The sequence below is a fragment of the Mustela nivalis genome, assembly GCF_964662115.1.
Source record: "Mustela nivalis genome assembly, chromosome: 9".
NCBI classification, from domain to species: domain Eukaryota; kingdom Metazoa; phylum Chordata; class Mammalia; order Carnivora; family Mustelidae; genus Mustela; species Mustela nivalis.
The window spans coordinates 102,552,679-102,574,908 of NC_139028.1; the positions used below are offsets into that span (position 1 = coordinate 102,552,679).

General features: G+C 40.6%; 1 protein-coding gene across 2 annotated transcripts in view; it reads right to left on the reverse strand.

The window, feature by feature from the left end:
• Positions 1-21,987, reverse strand: part of CKAP5 (cytoskeleton associated protein 5) — a 108,258-nt gene extending 86,271 nt beyond the window's left edge. Inside the window, exon 1 of one of the 2 annotated variants that reach the window (XM_082747448.1) lies at positions 21,783-21,987. The gene's annotated coding sequence lies outside the window, so the exon portion shown is untranslated. The remainder of the gene's footprint in view (positions 1-21,782) is intronic. The other variant, XM_082747444.1, reaches the window with a different exon arrangement.
• Positions 21,988-22,230: the final 243 nt, after the last annotated feature.

Genomic DNA, 22,230 nt, shown 5'->3' on the forward strand with positions numbered 1-22,230 from the left:
GGTTTATTAAGGTATACCTTACATACAGTAAAATTCACTCTTTTTAGTACATAGTGCTATAATTTTGGTAGACACAGAGAATCCATCACCATAATTAAGAATATCTCCATCAGCCCAAAATTTTCCCTGGTGCTCCTTTGTAGTCAATACCCTCTTTACCCACTACCCAACCCTGGCCCCGGCAACCATTGATCAGCATGCTGTTCCTACAATTTTTTCCTTTTGTACAATGTCATATTAAAAAAAAAAATTACACAGTGTGTAGTCTTATTTCATTTATAATACAACTGAGATCACCTATGTTGTTGCACATATCAGTGATTTGCTCTTTATTGCCGAGTAATATTCCACGGTATCATCTAACACATTTTGTTCATCCATGTTACCAGTTAAAAGACATGTTTGTTGCTTCTAGCTTTTAACAATTGTAAAAAAGCTGCTATAGATTGTTGTATGGGAGTAAGTTTTCCTTTCTGTTAGGCAAATACCCAGGAGTGGGAATGCTGGGTGGTAAGGTAAGTATATGTTTAATTTTGTAAGTAACTGCCTAACTGTTTTCCAAAGTGGCTGTATGAACCATTTTGCATTGCTCCTCCATCAGCAATATCTGAGAATGAAAGTGTAATTGGATTATTGCTTAGTACTAATTTCTAGTAGGGCTCTGTATTTTTACACCTATGAATGAAAGCCCGTTCTTTCCCTAATTTAGTGCTAATGGTTTGTAACATACGCTTCCATTTACAAACCAGTCATTGTTCACTCTTTCAAATCCCATCAAAGAACAGTCCAATCTGGTCATTTTATTGGGATCAACAAGCTACAAGACTAAACAAAAAGTACTCCTAGTAAACAGAACAAACTAAAGCATGTATTATCTATCTGTCAGTGGAACTGGTTTTCCAACATTCAGATGAGTTTATCCAAAGCATCAACAATCTCTTTATATAACAAATCATATTAAACATCTTTATCAAAAGTATAATTCTCTTGATTACGAACCAAGAAGAAGCTTCAAGAAAGTATCTGAAAACTTATTATAAATACTTTGTCCACTATTACAAAAAAATGCTTTCAAAAGAGTGTCTGGAATTTTTATACATTGTTGGTGAGTATGAAGAAACTGGTACATCCAATGTGGAAAATACTGTCCACACAAAAACTGGTACGTAAATGTTAATAGCAACATTAGTCATTAACAGCCCCAAAGGAGAAACAACCCAAAAATCCATCAGTTGATGAAAGGGTAAACAAAATGTGATCTAGCCATACAATGGAATAACACTCAGCCATAAAAAAAGGATCGAAACAGCTATATATACTACAATATGGGTTAACCCTGAATACATCATGCTGAGTTAAAGAAGCCAGGCACAAAAGGCCATATGTTGGATGATTCTGACCATATGAAATGCCCAGGTCAGGCAAATCCACAGGGACAGAAAGTAGAATAGTGGTTGCCAAGGGATGGGTTATACAGAAAGAGAAAGGGGGAATAAGGAATGACTGCTAATGGGTATGAAGTCTCTTTTGGGAGTGATAAAAATGTTCTGGAATTAGACAGCGGCGATGGTTGCACAATATGTGAATATACTAAAAAGCCACTGAATTGTATGTATCTGTTTAAAGAATAAATTTTATGGTATATGAATTATATTTCAATTAAAATACCCATTGACAGGAGAATGGATAAACAAGCTGTGGTATATTCACAGAAAAATATTATAGAGAAGTGAAAACAAATGAAGGCATCTGTTAGCAAAAACATAGGTGAATTTCACAAATCATGCTGAGAGAAAAATAGCTAATACTAAAGAATATACAATATGATTACATAAATCCAAACAATATATTGCTTAGGAGTATATATGTTTGTGGTTAAATTTAAAACAAAAGTTCAAGAGGCACCTGGGTGCTCAGCAATTAAGTAGCTGACTCTTGGTTTCCAAGTTCATGATCTCAAGGTTGTAAGATTGAGCCCTTTGGGGCGCCTGGCTGGCTCAGTGGGTTAAGCCTCTGCCTTTGGCTCAGGTCATGATCTCAGGGTCCTGGGATCGAGCCCCGCATCGGGCTCTCTGCTCAGCAGAAAGCCTGCTTCCTCCTCTCTCTCTCTCTCTCTCTCTCTCTCTCTCTGACTGCTTGTGATCTCTGTCTGTCAAATAAATAAATAAAATCTTAAAAAAAAAAAAAAGATTGAGCCCTGTGTTGGGCTCTGTGCTGGGTGTGGCACCTGTTTAAGATTCTCTTTCTCCCTCTCTCTTTGCCCCCCTCCACCTCTAAAAAATAAAAATGAAAAAAAGAAAAGTACAAGGAGGACATTAAACTTATAACATAAATAATTTATTATATTTAAAATGTATTAAATATTCCATGAGCTTAAAGACTAAAGAAAAAAAAAGCTACGCCTCTTGTAGTAGGATTTTGTAATTTAAAAAGTTACACACTACAGTGTTCAGCCAGAAGTGTTGGGAGGCACTTTTTTCCCCCTCCAATCTGAGAGGAACACTGGGCTGGAAAGAAGAAAATTTACATCTCCAAATCCCTGTTCTATCATTAACTAGTTGTGAAACCTTAGGGAAGTCATTGAATCTTTGGTGGCTTTACTGTTGTTATGCATAAAACAAAGAGTTTGTATCAACAGCTCTCCCACCTCCGAAATTTATGAGACACTGTTCCACAACCACTATTTATACATGATAAATGGCAGGCTTGCAATTCCAAGTTCTCCAGTACTACAGTATCTGCAGCTAATGTTAAATGCTTGGAAAATGCTTCTACTTCAGTGGGAAAATCTCATAACCTCATTCTCTTTAGCCCTTGGTTAAATTACTACAAAGGAATGGTATCAGCTGTAGTGATAATCTGAACCCAGATTGCAGGCATGTTGGTTCTACCATCATTTTCCTTTCCAGGCACTCCCTTTTTAGTTTTTAAGGGGAGGAGGGTAGGGTTTTTTAAGAGAGGAAAGAGCTTTTCCAGGTACTCTCACCCTAGTAGAACAGATTTTCTTCCCAGGCCAAAAAGAAGAAATTCACACAAACCACTCAAAAAGCACAATAATAAGTCTCTTATGCCTGGCAAAGAAAGTAATGTGGTAAGCGTAAAAACACTGATTCAAGAAGTCAGAAATATGAACTGTATTTCCTTCTCCACGATTGCAGTACAGTGAAGGAGAGTTTCTGAGTCATCTAGTCACATCTAAGCACAATTTGTGGCACCAAGAAGTCACTATCACATTCAGAGTAGGCATTCCCAGGGCCTCTACTCAGGGGACCACATCTAGCTGAACATTCTACGATCAACTATCAGTTAGAAGGGATTTAAAAGGATACATTAAAAGTCCAGGAGAGGGGCGCCTTTGGCTCAGGTCATGATCCCAGGACCCTGGGATCGAGCCCCACACATTGCGCAGAGCAGAGAGCCTACTTCCTCCTCTCTCTCTGCCTGCCTCTCTGCCTACTTGTGATCTTTGTCTGTCAAATATATAAATAAAAATTAAAAAAAAAAAAAAAAAAAGTCCAGGAGCGACAGCTTCACTGGAGAATTCACTTAAAGAAGAATTAACACCAATTCTCCTGAAACTCTTCCAAAAAATTGATGAGAACAGTTCCAATTCATTCTAAAAGGCCAGAATTACCCTGATATGAAAGCCAAAGCCACTGTAAGAAAACTACACACCAAGATCACTGATAAATACTGATGAAAAATCCTCAAAATACTAGCAAACTGAATCCAACAGCACATTACAAAGATTATACACCATGCCCAAGTGGAATTTATTCCTGGAATGCAAGAACAGTTCAACATACCAAAATTAACCAATACAGTACATCATAACTCATCATAAGAACAAAGAACAAAACCACATGATCATCTCAACTGACACAATAAAAAGCATATATGCCAAGATTTAATAACTTCAATGATCAAAACACCCCAAGTAGGAATGTAAGAAAACTATCTCAACATTCTAAAGGCCATTATGAGAAGCCCATAGCTAACATCATACTCAATGGTGAATGACAAGCTTTTCCTCTAAAATCAGGAACATGGTAAGGATGGCTGTTCTAGCCATTCCTATTCAATATAGTATTGAAAGTTTTAGCCAGGACACCTGGGTGGCTCGGTCAGTTGAGCAACTGACTCTTGATCTCAAGGTCATGAGTTCAATCCCAGCACTAGGTTCCATGCCCAGTACAGCGCCCACTTTAAAAAAAAAAAAAAGAAAAGAAAAGGCAACCTACAGAATGGAAGAAAATACCTGCAAATCATGTATCTGATGAGGGGTTACTATCCAGAAGATTAAAAAAAAACTTGTACAACAACCCAAATAACCCACCTAAAAAAATGGGCAAAAGACTTAGACAGTTCTCCAAGTCTGATATACAAATGGCCAACAGCATATGAAGATGCTCAACATCACTAATCATCAGAAAACTACAAACCGAGGGGTGCCTGACTGGCTTAGTCAGGTAAGCATCTGACTCTTGATTTTGCCTCAGGTCATGATCTCAGGGTTGTATGCTCAAACCCCACTTGCAGACCCACATTGGGCATGGAGACTGCTTGGGATTTCTCTCTCCCTCTCCTTTTGCCCCTCCCCCTTCCTCCACTTCCACATGCGCTCTCTCCAAATAAATAAATAATAGAAAAAAGGGGGGGGTGCCTGGGTGGCTCAGTCTGGTAAGCAACCAACTCTTGATTTCTGCTCAGGTCATAATCTTACGATCACGAGATCAAGCCTCACACCCAGTGTGGAACCTATTTAAGATTCTCTCTTCCTCTCCCTCTGCGTGAGCCCCCTACCCTTGTAAACCTGTGTGCTCTCTCTTAAAAAAAAAAAAAAAAGAAGAAAGAAGAAAGAAAAATACAAATCAAAGCTACAATGAGATTATCAACTCATACCCATTAAAATGATTACTATATTAAAAAACTAAAATAAATATTAGAAAGAATCGGGACGCCTGGGTGGCTCAGTTGGTTAAGCAGCTGCCTTCGGCTCAGGTCATGATCCCAGCGTCCTGGGATCGAGTCCCATATCGGGCTCCTTGCTCCACAGGGAGCCTGCTTCTCCATCTGACTCTGCCTTCCACTCTGTCTGCCTGTGCTCGCTCTCTCTGACAAATAAATAAAATCTTTAAAAAAATATATATATTAGAAAGAATGTAGAGAAATAGGAACCCTTGGACACCATTGGCAGAAATGTAAAATGGTTGAACTGCTATGGAAAATGATACAGTTGGCCAAAAAATTAACAATAGAGTGCTGGGGTGGCTCAGTTGGTTAAACGTCTGCCTTTAGCTCAGATCATGATCCCAGGGTCCTGGTATGGAGCCCTGCATCAGGCTCCCTGCTCAGTGGGGAGCCTGCTTCTCCTACTCCTTCTGCTGCTCCCCATGCTTGTGCTCTCTTGCCTGTCAAATAAATAAATAAAATCTTTTAAAAAATTCAAAATAGAATACCACATAACTATGTGATCCAGCAATCCTACTTCTGATTTTATGTATACATATGTACATAGATATATACATATCCAAAAATATTAAAAGTTGGGCTTCAAAAGATTTATATACCCATGTTAAAGCAGCACTGTTGGGGCGCCTGGGTGGCTCAGTGGGTTAAAGCCTCTGCCTTCGGCTCAGGTCATGATCCCAGGGTCCTGGGATAGAGCCCCGAATGGGGCTCTCTGCTCGGCGGGGAGCCTACTTCCCCCTCTCTCTCTGCCTGCCTCTCTACCTATTTGTGATTTCTGTCTGTCAAATAAATAAATAAATAAATAAATAAATAAATAAAATCTTTAAAGCAGCACTGTTCACAATACTCAAGAAGTAGAAGCAACACAAATGTCTACTGAAGAATGGATAAACAAAATGTAGTATATACATACAATGGAATGCAAGCCTTAAAAAGGAAGGAAATCAGGGTGCCTGGGTGGCTGAGTGGGTTAAGCCTCTATCTTGGGCTCCAGTCATGGTCTCCAGGTCCTGGGATCCAGCCCCACATTGGGCTTTCTGTTCAGCAGGGAGTCTGCTCCCCCCGCAACCCCGATGCCTGACTCTCTGCCTATTTGTGATCTCTCTCTGTCAAATAATAAATTTTAAAAATAAAATAAAATTTAAAACCTTAAGAAAAAAAAAAAGGACATCATGTTATATGCTACAGTATGGATGAACTTTGAAAGCATTACACTAGGTGAAATAAACCAGTCACAGAAAGACAAATACTGTATGATTCCACTTATATGAGGTATCTAAACTAGTAAAATTCATAGAAACAAAGTAGAAGGATGGTTATCAGGGGCTGGGGAAGGGGGAAAGAGAATGTACAGACTCAGACCTGCAAGATGAAAAAAGGTCTGGAGATCTGTTTCACAACAACGTGAATGTACTTAATTTTAAATGTACTTAATCAGGGGGTGCCTGAGTGGCTCAGTTGGTTAGGTGACTGCCTTCAGCTCAGGTCATGATCCTGGAGTCTGGGGATCAAGTTCCACATTGGGTTCCCAGCTCCATGGGGAGTCTGCTTCTCCCTCTGACCTTCTCCCCTCTCATGCTCTCTCTCAATATCTCTCAAATAAATAAATAAAATTAATAAAATAAAATAAAATGTACTTAATTAAAAATGGTAAGTTTTGTGTGTTGTATATTTTTACAACTTTAAAAAAGTGAGACATTGTTCCATTCAACTAAGCGCTCTGTAGCTATTTAAAAAAAGATGAAGACTAAAGTAAATATTTAAATATTACTGGAAGAAATACTAAGTTTTAAAAAGAAAATCAGAAGACAGTATATGAAGCCCAATTTTTATGCTTAGTAAAATCATATAGGGGGATGTACACACTGGTACTCAGCTGATATCTACCCCCAAAGGGACTAGATTTTATTTTATTTTTTTAAAGATTTTATTTATTTATATATTTGTCACAGAGAGAGAGTGAGGGCAGAAGCAGGCAGAAGCAGAGACAGAAGCAGACTCCCTGCAGAGCAAGGAGCCTGATGCGGGACTCCATCCCAAGACCCTGGGATCATGACCTGAGCCGAAGGCAGAGGCTTAACCCACTGAACCACCCAGGCGTGCCAAAGGGACTAGATTTTAATCTCTAGAGCCTATAAATGTCACTTTATTTGGAAAAAATGTTTTTGTAGATGTGATTAAATTAAGGATCTTGGGGCGCCTGGGTGGCTCAGTGGGTTAAAGCCTCTGCCTTCGGCTCAGGTCATGATCTCAGGGTCCTGGGATCGAGCCCCACATCGGGCCCTCTGCTTGGCAGGGAGCCTGCTTCTTCCCTCTCTCTCTGCCTGCCTCTCTGCCTACTTGTGATCTCTCTATCAAATAAATAAATAAAATATTTAAATAAAAATAAATTAAGGATCTTGAGATGGGGAGATTATCCTGGGTCATCTGAATGGGCCCTAAACACAATCACATGTATCCTTCTAACAGGGGAAGAGGAAAATTTAATACACACAGAGAAGGCCACATAAAGGCAGAAAAGAGCAAAATCAGAAGAGGCTGAAGAGATGTGATACAAACTAAGGAATGCCAACAGCCACCAGAAGAGGCAAGGAAGGAATTCTCCCTGTGACCCTCTAGAGAACCATGGCCCTACCTTGGTTTTAGCCCCCATTAGACTGACCTGTCAGACTTCTGGCTTCCAGAAGAGAGCAAATTTCTGTTGTTTAAAGCCACCAAATTTGTGGTAATTTGTTACAGAAGCCATAGAAAATGAATATAACTTTGTAAACATTTGAAATAACATAAAATTTCCTGGAAGGATCCACAGAAAATATTTCTAAGTAGTATGTCTAAGGAGCTGGCTAAAGAACTTTGACTTTTTCACTTTACTACCTAGTCATTCTTTTTTTTCCCTTTTAAGATTTATTTATTTATTTAAGAGAAAGCGAGCGAGGGTGGGAGTCAGAGCAGTGGGTAGGGAGAAGGACAGCTGACTTCATGCTGAGTGTGGGGCTTGACCCTACAACCCCAAGATCATGACCTGAGCCAAACCCAGGAATTGGACACTTAAACAACTTAGTCCCCAGGAGCCTTCTCAGCCATTCCTTTTTAAAACAAAAAACAAAACAAGGTTCAATCCTTTTGAAAGCTCTAAAGCTTTAAAATTCCAGCTTGGAGTCCTGAAGCTCGTTCTTTTTATACTCATCCCATAAGCTAAGCCTCACTTCTCCCTCTGAACATTTTTTGGCCACCATATCGCCTCTGAAAGAAGGAACTGAATCTTATTTATTACTCCAGCATCTAGCAGAGTGCTTCGAACTCTAACATAATTCCTAAGATAGCACCATTTCATCAAACCATAGAAGTCTTAAATATATAATAAATGTGTTCCTTGAGTTATTTATAAATAAAATTTTGTATGTTGAATGTGTATTTCGAGTATGTCAGAAAAATATGATATATTTAATGGAATTCTGAAGTAAGCCATTTTTCAAAGTGAGAAATCACTCAGCAATAGATTCTGAAATTTTAAAGAGTTTTGTCACTGTTTTCTTGTTACCCATTTTTTATTATAAAATTCATTGAAAGAGGGTAATTTTAATTTCAGAGTCTTTGACTTTGGCAAGGCCATGGCAGTAGAACAGTCGTTTGCAATAAGTCTGATTGTAGAGAGCTCCAATCAAGATTAAATACAATCGGGGTGCCTGGGTGGCTCAGTGGGTTGGACCTCTGCCTTCAGCTTGGGTCATGATCCCAGAGTCTTGGGATCGAGCCCTGAGTCGGGCTCTCTGCTCAGCAAGGAGCCTGCTTCCCCCTCTCTCTCTGCCTGCCTCTCTGCCTACTTGTGATCTCTGTCTGTCAAGTAGATAAATAAAATCTTTAAAAAAAAAAAAAAGATTAAATACAATCTACACCAGTCGTGTTGGGCTCTGGAGATAGATCTGAGCTCAAAAACTTGCTTTGTCACATACTAGCTGAGCCTCGGTTTCATCATCTGTCCTAAAAGTACAATCTTCATGTGGTTCCCTATTTAATACACACTGCTGGAGCAGTCCCAGTATGCCAGGCACTATTTTAGGCACTTCACATGTACGAACTCATTTACGTTCTTAGAACTCCGAACTTGGTGATATTATCATCTCCATTTTACAGACAAGGAAACGGAGGCACAGAGATTAAGCAACTTGCCTAAAGTAATTCAATTAAATGTATAAATTAAATGATATTTTGCCTTATACATGTTAAGAATCCCAATATCCACATTACCCCCCCCTTCCCCACAAGTACACTGGCTTGTCAAATCATGTGAGGTTACTCAGTTAGGCACCCAGCTACATGCTGAGTATGGGTTGTACAGTATAGTAGCCCAGGGGCCAGCTACTGTCTGTGTGTAACAGAGGCACCTAATCTAGACTCAGGGGCCAGGGAAGGTCTCCCCAAGAAACTGATACAGGCATACCTCACTTTATTCCAGATACTGTGGTTTTTACAAATTGAAGATTTTGTAGCAACCCTGGACCAAGCAAGTCTATGCGCACCAATTCCCCAATAGCATTTACTCACTTTGTCCGTGTCACATTTTGGACATTCTACAGTGCTTCAGTTTTTTTTCATTATTATTGTATTTGTTATGGTGACCCGTGATCACTAATCTTTTTTCTTTTTTTGGTTGGTGATTTTTGATGCACTTTTGTAATTGTTTTGGGGCACCATGAACCATATCCATACTAGACAGCAAACTTAATCGATAAAGGTTGTTGGGTTCTGACTGCCCCACCAACTGCCCTTTCAAGCCTCCCTATTCTCTCTCTCTCCTCATGCCTCCCTATTCTGAGACTCAACAATACTCAAGTTAGACCAATTAACAACACTACAATGACCTCTAAATGTTTAAGTGAAATAAAGACTTGCATGTTTCTCACTTTAATATTTTACTTATTTATTTCTTAAGTAGGCTCTATGCCCAGTGTGGGGCTCAAACTCACAACCCTGAGATCAAGAGCTGCATGCTCTACTGACTGAGCCAGCCAGGTGTCCCATGTTTCTTACTTTAAATCAAAAGCTAGAAATGATTAAGCTTAGTGTCCAAAGCCAAGATAAGCCAAAAGCTAGACCTCTTACACCAGTTAGCCAAGTTGTGAGTGCAACGGAAAAATTCTTGGAAAAAATTAAAAATGCTACTCTAGTGAATGCAGCAATGGTAAGAAAGGGAAGAGCCTTACTGCTGATACAGAGAAAGTTTTAGTTGTCTGGAGAGAAGATCAAACCAGCTGCAACATTCTCTTAAACCAAAGCCTAATTGAGAGCCAGGCCCTGAGTCTCTTCAATTAATTCTATGAAGGAGAGAGGTAAAGCTGCAGCAAAGTCTGAAGGTAGAAGGCTGGTTCATGAGGCTTAAGGAGAGTAATCTTCCTTAACATCAAAGTGCAGAGCGAGGCAGCAAGTGCTGATAAAGAAACTGCAGCAATATCCACAAGATCTAGCTAAGGTTCCAATGAAGGGGTCCTCACTAAACAATTGATTTCCAATGAGAATGAAGCCTTCCTTCTATGGCTTTCATAGTTAGAGAGGAGAACTCAATGCCTGGTTTCAAAGGACAGGCTGACTCTACCGTTAGGGGCTAATGTAGTGGGTGACTTTAACTTAAAGTCAATGTATATTTACCATTCTGAAACTACTAAGGCTACTGAGAATTGTGCTAAATCTACTCTGCCTGTGCTTTACAAACCGAACAGCAAAGCCTGGATGATAGCACTTCTGTCTCTAACCGTTTAATGAATAGTTTAAGCCCACCGTTGAGACCTACTACTCAGGGGGAAGAAAAAAAGATTCATTTCAAAATATTACTGCCCAGGGGCGCCTGCGTGGCTCAGTCAGTTAAGCATCTGCCCTTGGCTCTGGTCATGATCCCAGGGTCCTGGGATTGAGCCCCACATCAGGCTCTCTGCTCAGCAGGGGCCCTGATTCTCTCCCTCTGCTTACTTATGCTCTCTCTCTCTCTCTCTCTCTGTCAGATAAATAAATAAAATATTACTGCTCACTGACCATGCACCTATTCACCCAAGAGCTCTGATGGAAATGTACAAGATTAATGTTGTTTTCATGCCTGTGAACACAATATCCATTCTGCAGCCCACAGACCAAGGAGTAACTCTGACTTTTAAAATATTACTTATAAACTACATTCCATAAGACTGTAACTGCCATAGAGACTCCTCTGATGGACATGATCAAAGTAAACTGAAAACGATCTGGAAAGGATTCACCACTCTAAATGCCATTAAGAATATTCATGATTCATGGGAAGAGAGCAAAATATCAACACTAACAGGAGTTTGGAAGAAGGTGATTTCAGCTCTTCTGGAGTACTGTGAAGGGTCTAGACTTCAGTGGAGGAAGTAACTGCAGATGTAGTAGAAGCAGCACAGCAAGAGAACTAGAATCTGAAGTGGAGCCTGAAGATGTGACTGAAATGATGTAATCTCATGATAAAATTTTAATGGATGAGGAGTTATTTCTTATGGATGAGCAAAGAAAGTGGTTTCTTGAGATAGAATCTACTCTTGGGGGGCACCTGGGTGGCTCAGTGGGTTAAAGCCTCTGCCTTCAGCTCAGGTCATGATCCCGGGGTCCTGGGATCGAGCCCCTCATTGGGCTCTCTGCTCAGCGGGGAGCTTGTTTCCTCCTCTCTCTCTGCCTGCCTCTCTGCCTGCTTGTGATCTCTGTCAAATAAATAAATAAAATCTGAAAAAAAAAAAAAAAAAAAAAAGAATCTACTCTTGGTGAAGATGCTGTGAAGACTACTGAAATGACAACACAGGATTTGAAATATCATGTAGCTAAAGCAGCAGCATGGGGGGGCACCTGGGTGGCTCAGTCTTTAAGCATCTGCCTTCAGCTCATGTCACGATCCCAGGGTCCTGGGACAGAGTTATGAGTTATGTATCAGGCTCCTTGCTCAGCGTGCAGCCTGCTTCTCCCTCTGCCTGCCACTCCCTCTGTTTGAGCTCTCTCTCACAAATAAATAAATAAATAAATCTTTTTTTTTTTTTTAAAGGCAGCATCAGTGTTTGAGAGGCTGACTCCAATTTTGAAAGAAGTTCTACTGTGGGTAAATGCTATCAAACTGTATCACATATTACAGAGAAATTGTGAAAGGAAGAGTCCAACAATGCCGCAAACTTCACTGGTGTCTTATATTAACAAACTGCTACAGCTACTTCCACCTTCAGCAACCATCAGCCTGATCAGCTAGCAGCCATCAACACCAAGGCAAGACCTTCTATCACCAGAAGGATTACATACACTGAAATGTATATATATATGATTTTTATTTATTTGACAGAGACAGAGCACAAGCAGGAGGAGTGGCAGAGGGAAAAGGAGACGTGTCTCCCCTCTGAGCAGAGAACCCAACACAGGGCTCCATCCTAGGACTCTGAGATCATGACCTGAGCTGAAGGCAGATGCTCAACTAAGCCACACAGGTGTCCCCCAACGATATTCTTTAATTAAGGTATGCACATTGTTTTTTTAGACATAACATTACTGCACATTTAACAGAGTACAGTGTCCTGTAAACATAATTTTTACATACACTAGGAAACAAAAAAAAAATTATTTGACTCACTTTATTGTGATATTCGCTTTATTCAGTGGTCTGGAACTGAACCTGCAGTATCTCTAAGGTATGCCCATAATTAAGGCTGAGAACTAAAGGAAATTAATAGGGATTAGCCAGGCAAAGGCATAATGAGTGAGGAAAATAGAGAATGTTACAGGCTTGTGTGTCAAAGCCCCCAAAAGCTAAGCAAATTAAAGAACAGGATCGTAACTCAAGGGGCCAAATGGGCTGAAAAGGGCCACATTATACAAACTCAGTGACTTTATGCAAGAAAGGAGTACTACAGATTACCTGGCAACTGCCAAATGCTCAAGAATGGTACCTGCCATTATTATGTTGTATAAGCACCATGCCAGTCATTCAGGGTTTTTAGATTCAGTTCCAACTTTAACCCGTCTTCTAGTCCAAGGAAGGCCTAAGTTAGCACAGAGCTCTTAGGACCAAGAAAGACAGGTCTCCTCTGGTTTAAAACCAACTGCCTCTTTGGAAGTACAGATAATCTATTCCTTTGTATCCTATAGAAAGCAGATTTACTATTAATTAAAAAGTAAATGCCGTTTTGTAAAACTCAAAGGGACTGTTTATATTTTGTCTGGAGGAGTCTCCCATACTAAACATTGCTCAAAACAAGCAAGTAGTCCTCAGAAGCGTAAAAAGTGGCTTTATTTACTGCGTGGAGATTTCTGTTATGATATTTGGTCTTTACTCCCAAATGAAGCACTCATACTAGTTCTAGACCAGGAGGCTTTCATGAGGTTTTGTTTGTTTGTTTAAAGATTTTATTTTTAAGTAATCTCCATACCCAACATGGGGCTCAAACTCACAATCCCATGATCAAGAGCATAGGCTCTACCAACTGAGCCAATCAGGCACCCCTCATGAAATTTTTTTTTTTAAAGAATAATTTATTTATTTTTGAGAGAGAGAGTGGGGACATGAGTGGGAGGGGGAGGAGCAGAGGAAGAGGGAGAATCCCAAGCAGACCTCCCTCTGAGCACAGAGCCCAGTGTGGGGCTCAATCTCAGGAGTAACATGGAGGACATTGGGAGATGGAGAAAACAAATGAGTTGGGAGAAATTGGAGACGGAGACAAACCATGAGAGACTGTGGACTCTGAGAAACAAACTGAGGGTTCTGGAGGGGAGGGGGGTGGAGGGTTGGGCAAGCCTGGTGGTGGGTATTAAGGAGGGCAGGTATTGCATGGAGCACTGGGTGTGGTGCATAAACAATGAATTCTGGAAAGAAAGAAAAGAAAATGAAAAAAATAATAATCATTTATTTATTGGGGGGGACACCAGTGGGAGGGGAGGGGCAGGGGAAGAGGGAGAGAGAATCCCAAGCAGACTCCCCGCTGAGTACAGAGCCCAGTGTTGGGCTCAATCTCAGGACCCTGAGACTACATTGTGAGCCAAAACCAAGAGTCGGGTGCTTAACTGACTGCGCCACCCAGGCGCCCCACATGAGGCTTTTTTTTAAATGTACATTTAAAAGAAAAAAGACCAAAAGAAAAATGTGGAATAATAGTACTAAAAAAAATTCTTAAAATCTACAAATGAGAGACTTTATACTACAAGTGGGTAAAGATATAAAATGATTATTTTTTAAAAATCACTGTGAATTAAAAAAAAAAAAAAAAAACTGATTAGGGAATAAGATGTTCTAGACAGCCAAAGTGGCCAAACAGGAGAGATTGATCCTTGGAACAACAATTTTATGCAATTTTTTCCCCCATATAAATCTAAGAAAATATCTAACCCTCCCAGTCTTCTTAAACAAAGTATACTAATAATCATTTAAACTTTTCAGGATAATCTACTATGACCACAGAGGTATGAGGGACTCTTGCACCAAATCTAAATGCTTCCAATATGGCTTTTTTGAATTTTAATGTTTTACATGTTGTAGCTTTTCTTCCTTCCTTTTGATCAAGCTAACATTTTTAGTTAGCTTGTAACAGTGCTGCTTTTTTAAGTTTTAGCTCTTGATTTAAAGAACCAAGCAAGCTGAAACTGTCTAAAAGAGAAAAGGATCTACTTGAGGAAAGCCAATAAAATCTGTGATACCTACTTAGGCTGCTGAAAAACCTTTTTTGGTTTATTTCCTGGTACATAAAATGCTACTTTAAGTCTTATGATTGAAGAATGAAAAGACAAAAACAACACATTAAACAAAAGCATCCACATTAAACAAATGAATTTCATTTCAAGAAATTCTTGAAACTACACAATTTTTTTTCTCATCTTCCCAGGATCTAAAAGGCACTTTAATTAATAACAAATCTCTAAAAAATATAATTAAGAGATCAAAGAAGCAAAAATCATGTTTGAAGAGAGAAGGTCAAGAGACATGAGGTCACCGTGGCTTATCTGATACCCTATCTATGCCAAAAATATATGAACTATTCCAGCTGAGTCAGAATTTATGCTTTGAATGCATCTAAACAAAGATCACATTCCAGGTCAAACTACTGCTATTACCAGGTCATGGAAAACAATGCTTTCTGTGGCACTTAAAAAGTGTTAATTGAGGGAAAAAGATCTCAGTAAAAAGCAAGTTACAAAGAAGGTATCTGTTTGGGACCTAAGCTTCCTCTGAAAGCTGGAGAGAACTGTATATGTTCACATTTAGTTTAATATACAGACAGAAAAAAATAATAATTAAAAAAAAAGTACAGACAGAAAGATACAGAAACAATTATATGTATATGTATATACATGGTTTAGCATACATACATAAATTAACTTAGCTCTGTCCACTGAGGGCCTAGAAATAATGACACCCCCAGCAATGAGCCCCCAAATCTTGGTTTCTATAAATCATTGTCCAGTAGGAGGAACCACGGCTCCTTGGAGAAATGGCTGATTCTAGGGTTGGGCCAGGGAAAATATAAGATGTGTCTGGGGCACTTTATGGTACTAGAAAGCAAAGAAATGCTAAAAAAGAAAAAAAAAAAGGATGGAGACATGTCAAAGGGACACAGGAGCCAACATGAAAGATCTCCCAATGGTCAAAGCTGGAACAATTCAGCAAAAAAATAAGTAACCCAGAATCAAAATTATAACTAATATACAAAATAGATACACTGATATTGGTAAATGGTTGAATAAAAAAAAATTAATGGGAGAAGAGACAATTCTTCCTTCCAAAATTCCAAATAATAAATGTGGATACTCTTAAGTGGTACTTAAGCCCTCCATCCACTTTGAGGGTGGGCTAGACTTAGGTGATTTGCTTCCAAAGAATCAGTATAGAAAAGGAAAAATAGTAACCTCACATATTAACATGGTAAACACTACCTTAACCAAGTGATCAAGATCAACATCATCAGTGATATCATGCTGAAGTCACATATCCCCAATACAAAATGACAGTATTCTGTGGCATTCTTTCCAAAAACATATAACTCTTGTCTAATAATGAAACAAAAAAATCAGATAAACTCAAAAGGAGGGACATTAACAACTGCACAAGGAGTGGAAGGTACCTAAGCACTGTACTCTGTGGATAAAGTTGTTTCCCATGAGAGTATGGGTTACCGTTCTGATGCTGCTATACATGCATATTGGAACTGAACAATTAAGTAAATAGATGGTGGGAGCCAGGTTTCTACTGCTGATGTGTAAATTCACAGATTAGCAAGGGGAGAATGCTAGAATAGCCTATGTGGTAATGGACTGGAACTAGAGGTATCAGTATGAACTCATGTTTAACTTAACATAGTTATACAGATGATTACACCCAGAAATATTTACAGACAGGTTATACATAAGCGTTAGTATAAAACTAACTCTTCGCTCGGTTAGCTGAGAGGGCTTAAAAGAAAGCAGCAGTGAGGGTGCCTGGGTGGCTCAACTGGTTAAGCATCTGCCTTCGGCTCAGGTCAGGATCCTGGAGTCCCAGGATCAAATTAAGCATCTGCTTTCGGCTCAGGTCAGGATCCCAGAGTCCCAGGATTGGAGTCCCAGGATCAAATCCTGCACTACGCTTCCCGCTCAGTGGGAATTCTGCTTCTCCCTCTGCCCTTCACCCAGCATGTGGTCTCTCCCACTCCTCTCTCTCTCTCTCTCTCTCTCTCTCGCAAGTAAATAAATAAAATCTTAAAAAAAGAAAAAAGAAAAGAAAGCAGCAATGAGAATACTTAGTATCCAAATCTTGGTTTCTGATACCGTTCTCCAATAAAAGGAAGCAGAGATCCTTGGAGAAATAGCTGATTTTAGCACCCTGACAAGAAATACACGAGATGAGCCTGGAGCATCTTGTAGTGCCAGAAAGTAAAGGAGTGTTAAAAAATAATTATATTAAACACACACACACACACACACACACACACACATACACACACACTGATGTCAGTATGTTAAAGGAGCACAGGAACCAACTGAAAGAGCTCCCAATGGACAGAGCTGGAACAATCTTGAGCAATAAAATAAATACTGAAATATAACTCAAAGCATAAAATAGATATCCTTCATACCATACTGATATAAGTAGACACTTGACTAAATTAACACATGAGTAAAGAGACAAATTTCCATGCAGGAGAATTCCAAGTAAGTTATGTAGATACTCTACCCCAAAGAATAGGGAGCATAACTCTTCATTCCTTAAATGTAGGCAACACAGTTACTTTTTTTCCAAAGAGGACAGTATGGAATGGGGGGGGGGGGCGGGGCGGAATTAACTTTATAAAGGAACAACCTGACAAACAATACTTCAGCCAAGTGATCAAAGTCAGTATCAACAATCATAAATCATGTCGATAGTACGCATCCTCAATATGAGATGATGAAAATGATTGGTACCTTCTTTCTGCCATCATCCTCCCTAAAAGCCATACCACCAGTGTAATCATGAGAAAAATATATGATAAATTCCAATAGTGGGGCACCCTAAAATATACTTGACCAATACTCCTAAAAACTTCCATAGAAAGTTTTTTAAATTAAAAAAAAAATAATAACAGGGCCACCTGCGTGGCTCAGTGGGTTAAAGCCTCTGCCTTCGGCTCAGGTCATGATCCCAGAGTCCTGGGATCCAGCCCCGCATCGGGCTCTCTGCTTAGGGGAACCCTGCTTCCCCCTACCCCCTCTGCCTCTCTTCTCTGCCTACTTGTGATCTCTGTCTCTGTCAAATAAATAAATAAAATCTTTAAAAAAAATAATAATAATATTAACAACAGAGGCACCTGGGTGGCTTAGCTGGTTAAGCGTCCAGCTCTTGGATTTCTGCTCAGCAGCTCTTGATCACCAGATCCAGCCCTGTGGCAGGCCCCAGCACACTCCGAGGGAGCCTGCTCAGGATTCTTTCTCTGCCCCCACCACTCTGATGTGAGCTTACACATTTGCCGTCTCTTTTTCTCTCACATAAAAAAATAAATAAATAATGATGGCGAGGGGCATGGGCGCACACCTGGCTAGCTCAGTTGGTAGAGCATTCATCTCATGGTTGTGAGTTTGAGCCTCACGTTGGGCATGGTGTCTATTTAAAAAATAAAATAAAATCTTTTTTTTTTTTAATATTTTAATTATTTATTTGACAGAGAAAGAACACAAATAGGCAGAGAGAGAGAGGAAGCAGGCTCCCTGCTGAGCAGAGAGCCTGATGTGGGCCCCAATTTTAGGACCCTGAGACCATGACCTGAGCCGAAATCAGAGGCTCAACCCACTGAGCCACCCAGGTGCCCCCCAAAAATAAAATAAAATCTTAAAAACTAAATAACAACAACAACAACAAAGGCAGGAGTGGGGAAGCCAAATCTACCTTGCCTCCCAGTTGACACAAAGGTACCATTTTTCCAGTTTTCTTAGTTGAAGTCTTCCCAAATTAGTCTATTGAGATATGGCTCACATCCAAAGACACAGTAACACAGCCAGCTTTATTTTATATACTTACTGTCTTTATCACTTTATCACACAGAAAAGACTATGACAGTTTTTTTTGGGGGGTTTTTTTTTTTTTTTTTTATTTGACAGAGAGAAATCACAAGTAGACAGAGAAGCAGGCAGAGAGAGAGAGAGAGAGGGAAGCAGGCTCCCTCTCAACACGGGACTCGATCCCAGGACTCTGGGATCATGACCTGAGCCGAAGGCAGCAGCTTAACCCACTGAGCCACCCAGGCGCCCCAAGACTATGACAGTTTTGACCAATTTTGTTCAACAAATATTTTTTGACTACCTTTTTTGTTCCAAGCATTGTTTGAGCATTGAGATAACCTCAAAGGTAGAAGAAAGAAAAAAGAAATCTGTGCTCTGCTTTCTTTTACTGTGAGGAAATCAGACAATACACAATCAAACAATAAATGACCTATCAGATAGTGATAAATGCTATGAAATGAATAAAAAAGTAAAGTGAGGCACACAAGTGCCCAAGAAAGCTATTCTAATTGGAAGCATCGAAAATGCCTCTTTAAGGAGATGACATTTGAGTTGAGACCTGAGCAGAGCTGGTATACAAAGAGAACAGCAAATGTAAAGGCCCAGAAGAGCAAGTTTAACATGCCCAAGGTATCTCATGTAAACAGGGCAACCACCTGGATAGGAATGAGATAAAGTGAAACATAAAAGTCATTTAAGGATCTCAAACCACTCCAACATTGCTCACCAGGAATCCATCAATGGTAATTAGATCAAGATCTCAATTTTATGCTACCACACAATCTCCCTCAAAGTCACAGCTGTCCATTAAATAATGTATTTTGAACCGCCCCATCTTCCCTCTAAAAACTACCATGCCTCTCATTCTTATTTTCTCTTGGCTCTGCTAAAAGTATTAAGAAAAAAGGGAGGGGGAGTATTCTACCGAGAAAAAAAGTCCTGAATTCTCCATAACAGATCTCATTACTTCCTGTACAACCACAGGTTAAAAGCAAAGACCCTGGAGACAGACTAACTTGGATTCAAATTCAGATTCTATTAGTTGTAAGGATCTTGAATAAGTGGCATATCCTTTTGAAGACTCAGTTTCCTCATCTGTAAAAAGCTGTGAGGATTAAGAGATAAAATAAATGTGGCGGCCAGTGACTCTTCAATAAATGTTAGCTACTGCTAATAAAAGTATCTGAGTATTTATTTTGTTCAAGGACCAGAGCTTGGCCAGAGGGATTACAGAAAATACAATTTGCTACAGCAAATTGTTTGAGAGATAAAACTGTCAAACTCCCTTAGGTCAGGAGCTTTGTCTTTTTCTGGTTCACTAGTGTATTCCCAAAATCTGGAACAGTGTTTAACACACAGTGGGCATCAATCTCAGCATGTGTTGAAGGAATGAATGAGACTCCATTAAGTCAAAGAAGCTTAAGAAAGTCTGGCTTTACTTCAAAACAAATAAAGTTTCATTCCACATCAAGATTTTAAACAATATCTTAAGGCCTTGTTGAAGATGTTTTTATTATTTCTAATTGCCTCCCCAAAATCTAGAACAGTATTCATAATATTAAGGTACTCAAATTTATTGCAGTTGAAAAACTGCTACAGGATGCCTGGGTGGCTCAGTCGGTCAAGTGTCTGCCTTTGGCTCAGTCATCATCTCAGGGTCTTGGGATCAAGCCCCACATAAGACTTCCTGCTGCACAGCAAGGAGACTGTTTCTCCCTCTCCCACTGTCCCTACCCTTGGCTCACACTCACTCTTTCTCTCTGAAATAAATAATAAAATCTTTTTTTAATAAAAAAAAGAAAAAAGAAGCTTTGCGCAGTGGCAGTATCGTAGCCAATGAGGTTTATCCGAGGCGCGATTACTGCTAATTGAAAAAAAAGAAAAAAGAAAAAGCTCTGCTGCTAAAATTGAGTTGTCAGTTGTAGGCTATACTATTGTTCATAATTCAAAGCTGATGATCAAAACATTGAAAGTAATAAAGTATAAGGTATACTGATTGTTATGGAATACTTCGCTTGCCAGTGCTCCAATGAAGAGACTTAGAAAACTTGTGTAAAATTTTTTCTTCACGGTTGACCAACTAAGTTTAATTTATGCTAGTAAAATAAATTGATTTCACCTCTATATCATTAAATTTTATAAAAAAAACAATATTACAGTCTGTCTAGTCCCTTAAGAAAAGCCCAAATCTTTTAGACTTCTTAAAAATTTCAAAAGACTGTTAGCTTAATATATCGGCTCTTTAGGTCAAAGAAGGACTTTTCAGGGTGATGAAAATGGAGAAAGAAGGAGTTCACCTCTCTAAAAATGAGTTTTCAATTACTATAATTATGCATAAAATAAGACAGGCAGCATTTCTGGGCCAAGATTTGATGCCTTCGTTCCCTGTGAGAATTAGAGCCAAGCATAAATTTGGGGCAAGTTCTGCAAAAACCACTTTACCCTCTATTGATGCTGAATGAAAAACTCATTGTTAGGATTCATCAACAGAATATATTTTCTAACACACAGCAGCCACTCTGGCAACATCGCTTTCACCATTTTCTATCCCAGAAACAAAACAGGATGCATTTAAATCCTGCCTGGCAGTTACCACGATTGAAGGGTAGCTATCTCAACAGCCTAAGAGTTGGTAAGAGCTAAAAAGTAAAAATCTGGTATACCGAACCGTAAAGTACCAGGGCCTGCTCAAGTTAACCTACACTGGTGGCTATTGTATAGGTCCGCCAAACCTTCAGAGCTGGAAAGATACCTGAACTCTACTGACACCTTTTGAGAAAGAAAGCCAGGCGTGAGGGCGGAGCAGTATGATCGGAATTATTAAAACCGCAGCAAGCCGGCAGGGACACAGGTGCGCGGGTAGGCCCCGGTACCGCAGTCCTTGTCACGCTTCGAGACGACCGGGCCCGTCACAAGCACGACAGCCCTCCTAGGTTCTTATTCACTCATTCATTCATTTGACAATTACGCGAGTGCACCGCAGCAGGGCCGGCTCGCAGGGCCCCCGCCCCAGCCCCGGAACACCCACAGCCGCCCGGCGCGGCTCTGCGCCGCCAGCATTTCCCCGACGCTGCCGCCCGCACCCCGCCGCGGCGCGCTGGGGTCACCCGGATCCCGGGCTCGGCCGCACACGAGCGCCCACGCCCCCCGCCCTCCCAGCCGCGCGTCCCCCGGCCTCCGCCCCGCTTAGCCGCCTCAGACTCGCCGGGTTCGTGCGGCGAGGGAGGGGCGCGTCTACGGAGGCCCCCCGCCCGGAGTTCAAGGCCCTCCGGCGCGCGCGACACCTGGACCCGAGGGCCTCGGTGGGTGGGTCGGACCCACCGGCCACTCACCTCCGCCGGGTCAGAACCGAGGGGCCTGCTCTAAGCCGTTTGAAACCGCTTGGGCCGCCGCACACCCCGCAGTGTCCTCGTTGTTTATTGGTTCTCGACGGACCGCCCTTCGCCCGTTTATTGGTCCATTTGAAAGGACTGTGGGCACGCGCCGCCTGCGGCTTTAAAGGGGCCGCGCGCAGCCGTGCTTCCTTCGGACCCAGAGCTACCTGCTCCGTTGGGGATAGGGTCGCTGGAGCAAAAGCTGCCGACGACACTCCCCGCCCCCTCTCCCCGAAAAGAAGGGCGAAAGATGTGTAGAGCTGTGCATCCTTGGCCACCAGCATGTTTCCTTTATTTAATTTTGGCTATTCAAGCTACTGTCAACACTTGGCAAAATTTTTTAAAAAGTCATTTCATTCACCAAATATTGATTGTGCAGCTAAGTGCGTGAGGGAAATGAGAGGCA